The sequence below is a fragment of the Gracilinanus agilis genome, chromosome 1, assembly GCF_016433145.1.
Source record: "Gracilinanus agilis isolate LMUSP501 chromosome 1, AgileGrace, whole genome shotgun sequence".
In the NCBI taxonomy this organism is placed as follows: Eukaryota; Metazoa; Chordata; class Mammalia; order Didelphimorphia; family Didelphidae; genus Gracilinanus; species Gracilinanus agilis.
The window spans coordinates 311,482,734-311,494,868 of NC_058130.1; the positions used below are offsets into that span (position 1 = coordinate 311,482,734).

General features: G+C 36.1%; 1 pseudogene; it reads left to right on the forward strand.

The window, feature by feature from the left end:
- Positions 1–12,135, forward strand: part of LOC123251251 — a 76,438-nt pseudogene that overhangs the window by 51,428 nt on the left and 12,875 nt on the right.

The window sequence follows — 12,135 nt, forward strand, 5'->3', positions numbered from 1 at the left end:
AGAGAATCCTGTTTCTGAGACGGCTTCTGTGTTCCTGCCTGAAGTGGGGAGGAAGGGAAGGAGAACCAGCTGACCTCTGCAGATGCCTTCCAGGCCCCAGATGCTGTGATTACAGCCAAGGCAGCAATAGGTGCTAGTCAACTACCCTTTGCGACCTCGGATTCTCCACCGGTATTTAAAAGGAGGAGCTTCACAAGCCGCTTTGCCACAGGTTCAGACAGAAAACAGACAACCTTTCATAGAACTCAATTCCAGGCCAAAAGACAGGCTCAGCAAGAAACCATGGTGCTGGGGGGGGGGAAGGGTTAGGGGGGGAATGAGTCCAACCACACCAAACCACACCAAGTGCTCAAACCAGCATTCCCTAGAGCCATGAAGCTGAGTTGTTTTGTTTTGTTCCACCCCCCCAAAAAAATGCTACCCCTATGAGAAAGGCTGACTGACACAGAAGACTGCCTAAAAAAACAGCCACCACACCCTGTCCTTGGGCAAACCACTGTGGCTCCCAGCCAGAGTCCCAAACAGCAGGTAGAAGTAACCATCCAAGGCAGCTAAATATAGGGAGAAGGGCAGCGCACAACTTTTTTCACGGCAAGCTGGACCCTGTAGGAAGCAAAACAAGCTGCTGGTAGAGTTACTAGATAATTTAAATAGCTGTCAAGATGATTTTAATGGTTTTATTAACTCAGAGGGGACCATGTCCAATGGAGAGAAATATTCTCACTTGAGATCTTTGTAATGGAGAATCCCAAGCATTCCATAAAAAGAATAATTTATGTGTGTGTATGTGCTTTAAAAACACTCATCCTCAAAATATTGTATAACTCTGACAAGAGAAAGAATCTGTTGCCGTGGATAGAGGGCTGGGTCTGGAAGTAGGAAGGCTCATCTTCCTGAGTTCAAATCTGGCCTTAGACACTTATTAGCTGTGTGTCTCTGGGCAAGTCACTTAAGCTTGTTTGCCTCAGTTTCTCATCTCATCTACAAAATGAACTGAAGAAGGAAATTGCAAATCACTCCAGTTTCTTGGCCAAGAAAACGCCAAATGGATTTTGGTTTTATAAGATTATTCACTTACAAAAATGAATAATATAGAAATATGTTTTTGCATGACAATATATGTATAATTCAGATTGAATTGCTTGTCAACTCCAGGAGAGGGGAGGGAAAAAAGGAGACAACATAAATCATATAATTTTGGAAAACTTATGTGGAAATTTGTTATTAAAATAAAATAAAGATTAAAACATTAAAAAAAAAAAAGAAGGGCAGCTGGGTAGCTCAGTGGATTGAGAGCCAGGCCTAGAGACGGGAGGTCCTAGGTTCAAATCCAGCCTCAGACACTTCCCAGCTGTGTGACCCTGGGCAAGTCACTTGACCCCCATTGCCTACCCTTACCACTCTTCCACCTATAAGTCAATACACAGAAGTTAAGGGTTTAAAATAAAAAAAAAAAAAAGAAAAAGAAAAAATAAAAAAAAAAGAAAGAAAACCCCAAATGGGATTGTGAAGAACAACATGACTGAAAATGACTGAAAAATATTCATTTTACAGATGAGAAAACATAGTTCAGAGACTTACCCAAGGTCATATTGGTAGTAAGTAGTTGAACTGGGATTTAAACCCAGATCCTTATATTCCAAATCCATCAGTCTTCCCAATGCATTATGATCCTTTGCTACAGACCAGACCATGCCTTCATTCATTCAACAGAGATTTGTTAAGTGCCAACTCTGGGTAAAGCACTAAGACTTAGAGGAGTTATGAATATCAATCAAGAAATTGTCCCCACTCTAATAAAGTCTATGAGTTTGTGTATTTATGTATATGTATATATCATATATCATACCTGTAATATATGTATATTAGAATTATATATTATATATATATTGGAATATACATAACCATATGTATATATAAATTATTAGAATACTGTGGTGGGGGGGGTGAAAATGAGTCAAACCACACCAAACCACACCATTATATATATATATATATGTATATATATATATAAATACATATTAGAATACATATATTATATATATTAGAATACATAACCTTATAGATTCTATGCATAGAATATATAACATTATATATATTATCATATATAACATGTGATATTTATTGTATTATATATTACATTTATGTGTGTGTCTATATATATATATATATATAAAACACAGAACTATAAGAAAAATGTAACGTGGATAAAAATGGCATACTGAGGTAGGGCGTAGGATGAAATAATTACCAACTGGAAAGAGGATTAAGGATGCTGTTATAGAAAAGGTTATATGACTTCTACTTTGGCAAACTGGCAACAGGATTGTTAAAATTAAATCTTCTTTTGGCCTTTCTCAGAAGAAAGAAGCATGGCAGGGATTGGATGAAATACCCATAGGAATCAGAAAATGCACAAACTTGTAATATTGATGGAAATTTTTCAAACTGTTAAAAAAAGCATAGAAAAATGTCATCAAGATCCTACATTAATGCTTTGGATGATATACATGTATAACCCAGATTGAATTGTTTGCCAGCTCCAGGAGGGGGAAGGGAAGAAAGAAGGGAGACAATATGGATCATATAACTTCAGAAAACATATGGAAATTTGTTATTGCATGTAATTTGTAATGAAAATTTTTTTAAATCCTATATTATTAGTAAACACTTTAGCCTTTCCTAGTAAAATTGGTAAAGATCTCTCACTGGTGTTTCTTTATTCACTTCCATAAATTAAACTACTTAGGACAACCCCTCCTCAATGCCTATATCCTTTGGGAAGAGAAGGTGAGTTGAGGCAACTAGACTATTAGTCAAAGAACAAATATTCCAAGTAAGTAATTTTGTTTTCTCCAAAGGACTGAGTACATTCCCACATGTGGAGTTTAATGGGCTCCAGGGATCTTTCTCTATATATTTAACAATAAGATAACTAAGTGGCAAAGTCAACAACAATCAAAAAAGCAGGTGCAAGGAACCAACCAACATTTTAAAAATAAATATTGTTTTTCCTTGTAAAGAATTAGATACGCCTCTAATAACTTACAACACGTCTGCAACCTAAAACAAGATGAAAGTTGTGGGAGGCAGGAAGGATGCCAACCAGAGATAGATTAACTAGAATTCCATTACCTTCCAGGAAATGGAGTACAGTTATCCTCTCTGTCACCCAAGTTCAAAACCTTAATGATAGTCTTTGAATATGCCCTCATCTTCTTCCTTGTATCAGTACCTGGCATATGCTAGATGATTAATAAATGCCTATTGATTGATCACATCTGATTGCTATGCAAAGCCTGATGTCACCATACTCTAGAACTCATCATTTTATGTTTGAATTACCATAATAGTCTCCTGATTCGTTTCCCTGTTTCTATTCCCTCTCTGCTCTAACTCAATCTTGAATATCATCATTGCCAGGGTAATATTTTTTAAATATCACTTTTATGATGATAGTCTTCTACTCAAAAACCACATAATGGCTCCTTATTGCCTACTGCATATATAGACCTTTCTGTTTTGACCTTCATTGCCCACCACACTCTGACTCAACACTTTCTAGCCAGTCTTCCATCCTCTCTCCTCCTCTCATTCTTTAATGTGAATGCTCTTCTTCAATCAGGCTAGTTTCTTCCAGACCTTTTGTCTTCTTCTCTCCTTAGTCTATCCAAATTCTGATTCTCAAATCCCACCTACTCCATGAAAACTTCCCTGATTTCTCCAGTCCTTGCTGATCTTCCCATGCTTTGAATTCCTACATTTTTTATAGCTTGGGTCATGTAATTTAGTACTTAATTACCATCCTATTCACTAATTGCTTTATTTGCTTTAGTCTTGTCTTCCCAATAGGATTGTAATTTTTTGAGAGCAGAAATTAGGTTGAACTTATTCTGTATCGCCTACCACAGTATAGAAAACAGAAAATACTCAACAATAGTCATTGATTGATAGAAGGAAGAATAGTCTTAACTTACTATTCTGCAAATTTCCTGAATGGACAGAAAATAGATTGTTTACAAATGAATGAAGGAAGGAAGTGATCAGGTACTACTATATATCTCTCTTATTTTCCTTTGATTGGACATTTTCCTCAAAAAAATTAGTCTTCTATCAATTCTTCTTGATTCCTTTCAATTCTGGATGACTTTCAGATAGTCTACAAAACAACCTTCCCCAACCCCTATGCAAAAGAATCCCCAACCTATAAACCTTAAAGGTAAAAGAAAAAGTCACTAGGAAATTTGTCAATTCCACGTTGCATCAGAGACTAATTTTATCTTCTCTAAAGGTACTAGTTAACAGGTTACTCTGCTGGAGAAAAAATGATTCAGAGATTTTATAATTATACTATTCATACGTATTTTAAAAATTGGGAGCAATTCACTCTCTTCTCTTAAATATGATTTGATAATGTTCTTATTTTGAATAAGGAGAACACTAGTTCATTTTCACTCATGAAAACTGATATCCAGAAAGGCAAATAACAATAAGATATTGTATCTGAAACTTTTAAAAGAGAGGTTTAGAATGATTCATTATTTGTAATGATTTTATTTGTAATCATCTTAACAGTAGGTAAGCAGAAGCTGAATTACTTTGAAAGTCTTTGTCATTAAGACATACATATATTTATGTATGTATATATTGATATAGAGAAAGACACACATATGCACTCCAAGATAGCTCCTAAATTAATGTCACATAAGGAAAAAAATCTAAGAATCCACTCTGGTTTTCAGTGTAGGCCATAGCTTTTATGTTTTAGATTTTTCTTTTTAATCTTCTTTTAACTTTTCCAGCTAAGGAAATGTTTTCCAGACTACTAACACTATCAAAAATAAAACAACAGAAAACAGGATCTATAGTCTAAAACGACATTTAAGAGCAACTAGCTGAACTTCCTGACTTTACGGTTGAGAAACTCAGGCTGAGAGGTCACATATTTGCCCTATAGTACAGAATTACTCAGTACCTGAGCAAGGTGCGCTCTTTCTAGTCCAATATACTAGATATAGGACTTTCAAAAGTTTTAAGCTAATTTATATCCAAATTGTCTTATACTTGAATTGAAATGTTTGCCCTATCAAATTCTTTCAGCAATATGGCAAAGGTGAAATTTCAACTAAAACAAGTGTCTCTTTAATAATCTCAAAAAATATCAAGAAATGCTCCAACTAAAGTAAAAGGAGGAAAAAATTAAAGAGGAGGAAGAAATATTCATAAGGTAATTCTCAAAGAAAAAAAAACAACAGCAAAAAACTACACTATCTATCAGCTGTCTTCTGCCAACTTCCCATACACTCATTCCTTAGCAGTGGCTCTTCAGTCAAATATTTATTTCTAAATGCAGGTGGGGTGGATACTTATCAAAGACCTTTGTAGTCCATCAAAGTTGTCAAAATATTAACCCCAAATTCCCTGCCTCCACCCCAGAACCAGTGCAACAAGTACCATTAAGCAGCAGCTTCAATGACTGGAGTCTAAAAATTTTGGAATTAGCAGAACTAGATGCTCAGTCACCACAGATCTTCAGAGACTGCCTTAGCATCTACTACAACTCCTGGCTTCAATCTCAACACTTTTACTCTGGGAAGCTAGTAGTTATGAAGCAAAATAAGTTTGAAACCAGATGTAGATGATGTGGCCAATTAGCCAAGGGCCTTTTCCCTAGTAGACTATCCCCTTGGTAACAATTTAACTAGAGTCTTCCTCTGCTCATTAGTGGAGGGAATGAAGAAATGAGAGAGCAAAGAAAAACTTCTAATGTGAAAAATAATAGATGAATATAGAGCAAGAGAATCCCAGGATACACTTCAAGCCGAGAATAAATCTATAACATCTTCACCTATATCTCTAGAAAAGTAGATAGAATGGCCATAAGAACCACAGAAGTAGTAGAAGTAGTAGAAAGATCTGAGAAAAGAATTGAACTCGCATATATGGAATAAAATAGATAGACTTAAAGAAAGAAGCTAAGAAACCTTACCAAAGCAAAATGGAACTCAAAATTCCAATGATACTTCCAGAAATATTAGAGCAAAGTAAAAAAAGGAGAAAGACAATTGGAATACAATCAATATCTATTATCAAAAATAAGTTGCATGGAAAACAGAGCATAGAGAGAGAATTCAAAATTATACGGTTCAAAGAAGTGTCTACTGAAAGAAAAAAAAAACTTGAATTCTATAGTTAACAGAAATCATAAAATAAAATTGCCCAGAAATACTAGAAACAAGGCACAGTACAATGAAACAGACTCCACAGGTTATAGCTGGAGAGAAAGCGTAATAAAAACTCACCCAGAAATACAGCTGACAAGGTCTACAATTCCCAGGTGAATGAAAAACTATTACAAGTGGCTAGGAGGAGACAGATCAAGGAATATGATTCAGAATTGAATAAGTCTATGGTTCAACATGAAAAAGAAAAGAAAAGATTGGAGCACAATATAAGGTAAGCAAACGTAGGCATGCACTGAGAACAATTCATGCTGATAAATTGAACATGATGCTAAAAGAGAAAAAATGGATTTCAAACTGAATCAATAATTTCTTTCCATTACTAGTGGAAAAATTAGAGCTTACACTGAGTGTCTTTGAGAAAAAGGGGCAATAGGTAAAAGAAAGTTGGCCAGTTTTAAAAGCCTATTTGGACCAAATAAAGCTTAAGCATTTAACTCCTGAGTCAGAAGATACTATAACACTTTATATCTAGATGGCCACCTACATATAAATTAATCCTCTTCCTAAGGTCCTTTCATTCCCTAACATCTCCTTCTGATGCCATACTGTGATACAGAGACAAAGCTGGACTTTGTGCCAACAGCCAAAGCTCTAACAGGTCTTACCTGTCTGAAAAGACTTGGAGTGTGACCCCGGTGAGGGATTATGTGTTTGTTTTCTGAGGATCAACATAGATAAATCTCTTCATTAGGCTTTTAAAATGATTAATATCTTAGCCACAGAAAACTAACTACCAAGTCAGAGATGAGTTCTAACCTATGTTGGGGAGGGAATCGCCTGTCCTAGCAGAATCACAGATCCTTGAAGTAGTAAACAAATTAATTCCCCTATTCCAACTTGGATCCATTTGGCTGTTCACAAGCGTCACCAAAATTGGCTGGGAAGTGAGGAAAGTTAACTGTCCCCTAGGAGCTCAGTACTCTTTGATTTCATTCAGAGCAAAGCTATCAGAACTCAGGGTGAATGCAATAAAGCCTCATACAAAGGAGAATTGTTCACAAATACAACCTCTAGTCTCCTAGTAAGATAACTAAACTCAGAAAACACAGAAAAGCACATGGTTTTTCTCCTTTTTACCATCACAAGCTACTCACAAGTTTATTTTCTCTGTATATTCACTTTTATGTCTATCTTTTTATTTTTTATTTTTTAGAAGATCAAATTTGAAAACAAATTTTTAATTTTAAAAAAGATCAAATTTGGTTAATTGTCTTTATATTCACCATTGGTACAATTATTCCAAGATTATTTTTCATTATCAAAAGATTATTTTTCATTTTATTTTTTCTTCTTCCTTACACCCAAATCAGAAAATATTTCTTTTTTTTTAGAAATTTAAGATTATCAAGAATAAGACTTTAGTCTTAGGGGGAAAAAAGGCAATGAGTTGAGGTGTTGCTTGGAGATGACACAACTGCAAAAAATAAGAGAAGAGCAAAGGTATGTGGCGGGGGCTGTAATTGGTTAAAGTCTCCAGGAAGTTGAGAGAGTTATTTTATTTTATTATCATTTATTTTTATTTTATTCTAGGTTTTTTTTTATTAAAACAAACAAACAAATCACCCTTTCCTTCTGTCATAAGCTTAATACCGTATCTTGGTTCCAAGGTATAAGAGTGATAAGGTCTAGGCAATGGAGGTTAAGTGACTTGCCCAGGGCCCTTCATCTCTAGGCCTAGCTCTGGATCCTCTGAGCCATCTGGCTGCCCCCTAAAGATGTTACTTTATCTATTCAACATGCTATAGAGCAGCATAGAACTTCCATTACTTAGCCGTCACTGCTCTTCTGCCTTGGAACCAATACACGGTATTTTATTCAAAGACAGATGTTAAGGGAGAAAAGGGAAGAGAAGAAAAGAGAAGAAAAGAAAATAGGAGAGAAGAGGAGAGGAGAAGAGAGAAGAAAAGAAAAGAAAAGAAAAGAAAAGAAAAGAAAAGAAAAGAAAAGAAAAGAAAAGAAAAGAAAAGAAAAGAAAAGAAAAGAAAAGAAAAAAGAAAAGAGAAAAGGAAGAGAAAAGAGAGGAGGAAAAGAAAAGAAAGAAAAAAGAAAAGAAAAGAAAAATCCAGAGCTAGAGCTAACACTGTAACTTGATTTTTTCAAAATTTGAATTGATTCTTCTCTTTTAAGAAACATAAAAGGTGGAAAGAATCAGAAACACGAGCAAAGCTGAATAAAAAAAGACAAGAGGAATAAACAAACTATTGTGTGTCTTCACTAAACTGAGAAAATGGGAATGGATGAAATACCGTGTTTGTAAGAAATGACAAACAGGTTAGTTTTGGAAAAGCATGGAGAGATCTACATGAAATTATGAAGAGTAAAATAAGCAGAACTAAGAGGATATTATATACTGCAACATAAATAGTTTAAAGAATAGCTTGTGTATGTCCACCTCCAGAGAAAGAACTGATACATAAATAGAAATGAATAAGACAGTTTTATATATACATATATCTTTTTGTCAAATAATACCTTCTCTAATGAAGGTGAGGGAGAAAGAAGAGACAGACAGACAGACAGACAGACAGACAGACAGACAGACAGAGACAGACAGAGAAACAGAGACAGAGACAGAGAGACAAAGAGAGACAGAGACAGAGAGAGAAAGATAGACAGAGACAGACAGAGAAAAAGAGAGAGAGGCAGAGAGACAGAGACAGAGAGACACAGAGAGACAGACAGACAGAGCCAGAGCCAGAGAGAGAGAGAAAGAAAGAGTCAGAGACAGAGACAGAGAGACCGAGAAAGAAAAAGAAAGAGGAATGGAGGGAGGGAGGGAGGGAGTTAACTGGGTACATTAATGTTACACACACACAAAAAAAATACATTTTAAAATCATTTTTAAGAAGAAAAGAAAGAAGGGGAAAAAAAATATATATATATATGGAAGTGCAAGAAAATGGCATGGCATGAAGCTGTTGGGAAGAAGAACTTTTATAGTTATTACATTAGTCTTGGGCAAAATGGCAAATAAACATTTACCCATAATTCCTAGTACCTCTTTGCTCATTGCCCATGGGTTTTCTAACTGATGATTTAGTTGGGCCAGAGTTATATAACCCAGGTTTCCAGATAGGCCTGGACCATTCTGCATGAAAGTTTCCTAATTGGGGAAGAGAATGCTGGCACGATCCTGAGTGAGAGGGCAAGAGAAGCTGGTGCCAAGGCTTAGGAAAGAAGAGATATTCTTGATTTCTTAGAGAGAGACATCCAGATAGTTCCAGACTACCTTGGGAATTGACTTCAGGGCAGAAAAAGAGAAAGACTGTTTATTGCAGATCTTTAGGGAGAACTTGGCTTCTCAATATATCCCATATTTCCTGCTTGCCTCTCTAGAAATTTAGGGGTGAAATTGGGGTTTCTCTGTTGGCTAATTGAGATTACATCTTGACCTCGTTGAAAAAGTTTATTCATTCTTGTGTATTTTCTGATACATTCTACTCTGTATAATGTCTCTTATTTCTGTTTATGATCTGCATGGATAAATGGGTTTATTGGCTATTCACTATTTGTGATAGTCTCTAATATGACCATTGTTTGATCCACCCAGTTGGACCTTCCTCTCCCTTAAGAGATAGTGACCAGGAAAGTGATTATCAATTCCTGCCCCTTGACCAGCAACATTTAGATAGGCAGATGGACAGAATTCTACTCTGCTAGTCTGTCTTTCAGAGGACATACAGGCCAGCCTCGTGACCCCTTCTCTTGCTCCTCCCAAGGCAAGAATCAGGGTTTCGCTTCGATACAGATGGGCAAGATTTCAGAACTATCTAATAATGCCTCCCTACCACCTGTCTATACATTGAGAATTTTTATGTGGATATACATATCTCATATGGGCAGCACATACATTTATTTAGAAACCTTTGTGGATACACATATTTCACATGGGCAATACAGACTTACAGATGTAAATAAAGTAGGATTTCTGGGGACAAGTGGCATGGTCTGGTTTATGCCTCGGACTCAATTTTTTCCAAGTACAAAAGGCAAAACTTTGGCAACCAAAAATCATCTGTTCTATTTGGCAATCCCTCACCTGAAGAATTGATGGTTGTATGTGTTCGAAGCTGGGACTGGGGAGGAAGGAGAAGAGCAGTCATTGTATAAAAGCTAGAGTTGGGAAGAACTGATTTCAGGGCAGGAGAGACAGAGGTGATCATAATCACGATTATTTGTACAGAACATGTTTTTCAAGTTTCTGTCCATTATAAAGGAAATTATTAAAATAGGAAATAAACATGCATACGTAGAACCATCTGCCATAGAATTTTAAACCACTTGGTTCTTCTATAGCTCCAAGTATTGTAAGTGTTTTTGTGAGAGAAACATAAGGCCCAGTAAACAACAGACTGCTGACTAATTTCCTTGTTTTTTTCCAATTAGTAACAAAGAGCATATTGTTACGGAAGCATTGTTGGGAGCCGTTTGCCTATCTGCAGATTTATTCAGATATATAAGTAGAGCTTTCCAGGGCTGATACTTATCATTATAAAAATTACAGGGCTGACAAATAGTGTCCAATGTCTGCCACTCATCAGTTTCTGAAACCTTCTTTGTGTGCAGCTAAAATCAGTTTGATAGAGTTTGCTATTGTCCAGCAGAGCCAAGTTCCCCTCATCTATAATTGCTAGTTATTGAAGGGGCAACTAGGTGGTGCAGACCTGGAGTCAGAGGAAAACTCGCCTTCCCAGGTTCAAATCTTACTAGCTATGCAAGTCACTTAACCCTGTTTGCCTCATTTCCTCATCTGCAAGATGAGCTGGAGAAAGACATGGCAAACCACTCCAGTGTCTTTGCCAAGAAAATCCCAAATGGGGTCACAAAGAGCTGGAAGCCACTGAAACGACTGGCTAACAACAAAAAAATGCTTAGTTGAAGGAATGGGGAAAACAATAGGGATTGGAACAGTGATTTGAACAGTATAAGAAACTCAGAGATGAAGAAACTCCCTCTCTTTTTGCAAGCTATCAACTTTTCTGCAACTTACACTATCAAAGAGTCATCCAGAGCAGTAATTCTCTGAATGTTGATTTAGGGATCCCTGGGGACCCTCAAGACCCTTTCAGGTGGTCTACAAGATCAAAACTATTCTCATAATAATATTTAAATGTTTTCATTTCTAATATTGTAAATATCAATAAACATAACCTACATAAACAAAAAGTTGGTTTTTTTTTGGTGGGGTCCAGTCCTGAGTAATTTTTAAGAGTATAAAGGATTTTGAGATGGAAAAGTTAATGCATAGAGAAATTACAATTTGCCCAGTCTTGGATAGCTAGTATAGATAAGAAAGAGGTAGGTCTTGAATTCATATCTTCATAATTCTATGGCCAATTCTCTAACCACTATGCTGCCTTTGCATATCCTATTAAAATCCCATTTAAATAACTAGGGAGGCAGTATGGGACAGTGGAAACAACTCTAAATTTGACACAGAGGACTTAAGTTTTGACTTGTCCACAGTTAAACAAATAGCAAATGGCAGAGCTAGATTTTAAACTTCTGTTCCCTCATCTGAACACAGAGAGATTTAGACTATATAACCTCTAACGTCACTTCCAGATTTAAATTTATGAAGATGTAAGTGCTGGCAGCACTCATGATGGAGCTCTTCTCCTTTCTCATTGATTGAGATTGATTAGTAGGTTTCTCATTAGCCAGTTATCCTGACAATAAAAAAGTTTTAGAACTTTGGCCTTCAAATTGAGTCCCAGGAGCTCAATATGAATAGCTGTGGCCCCAGAGAGCCTGCTTGCCTGCCTTCCTATTTACTATAGCTAAAATGTCTCTGAGACAGAAAATTTAGCCAAGAATAGTGAACAAAGAATAGAAAGAACAGAACCAAGAGAACATTATATATAGGAACAGAAATATTGTTTGAAGAATG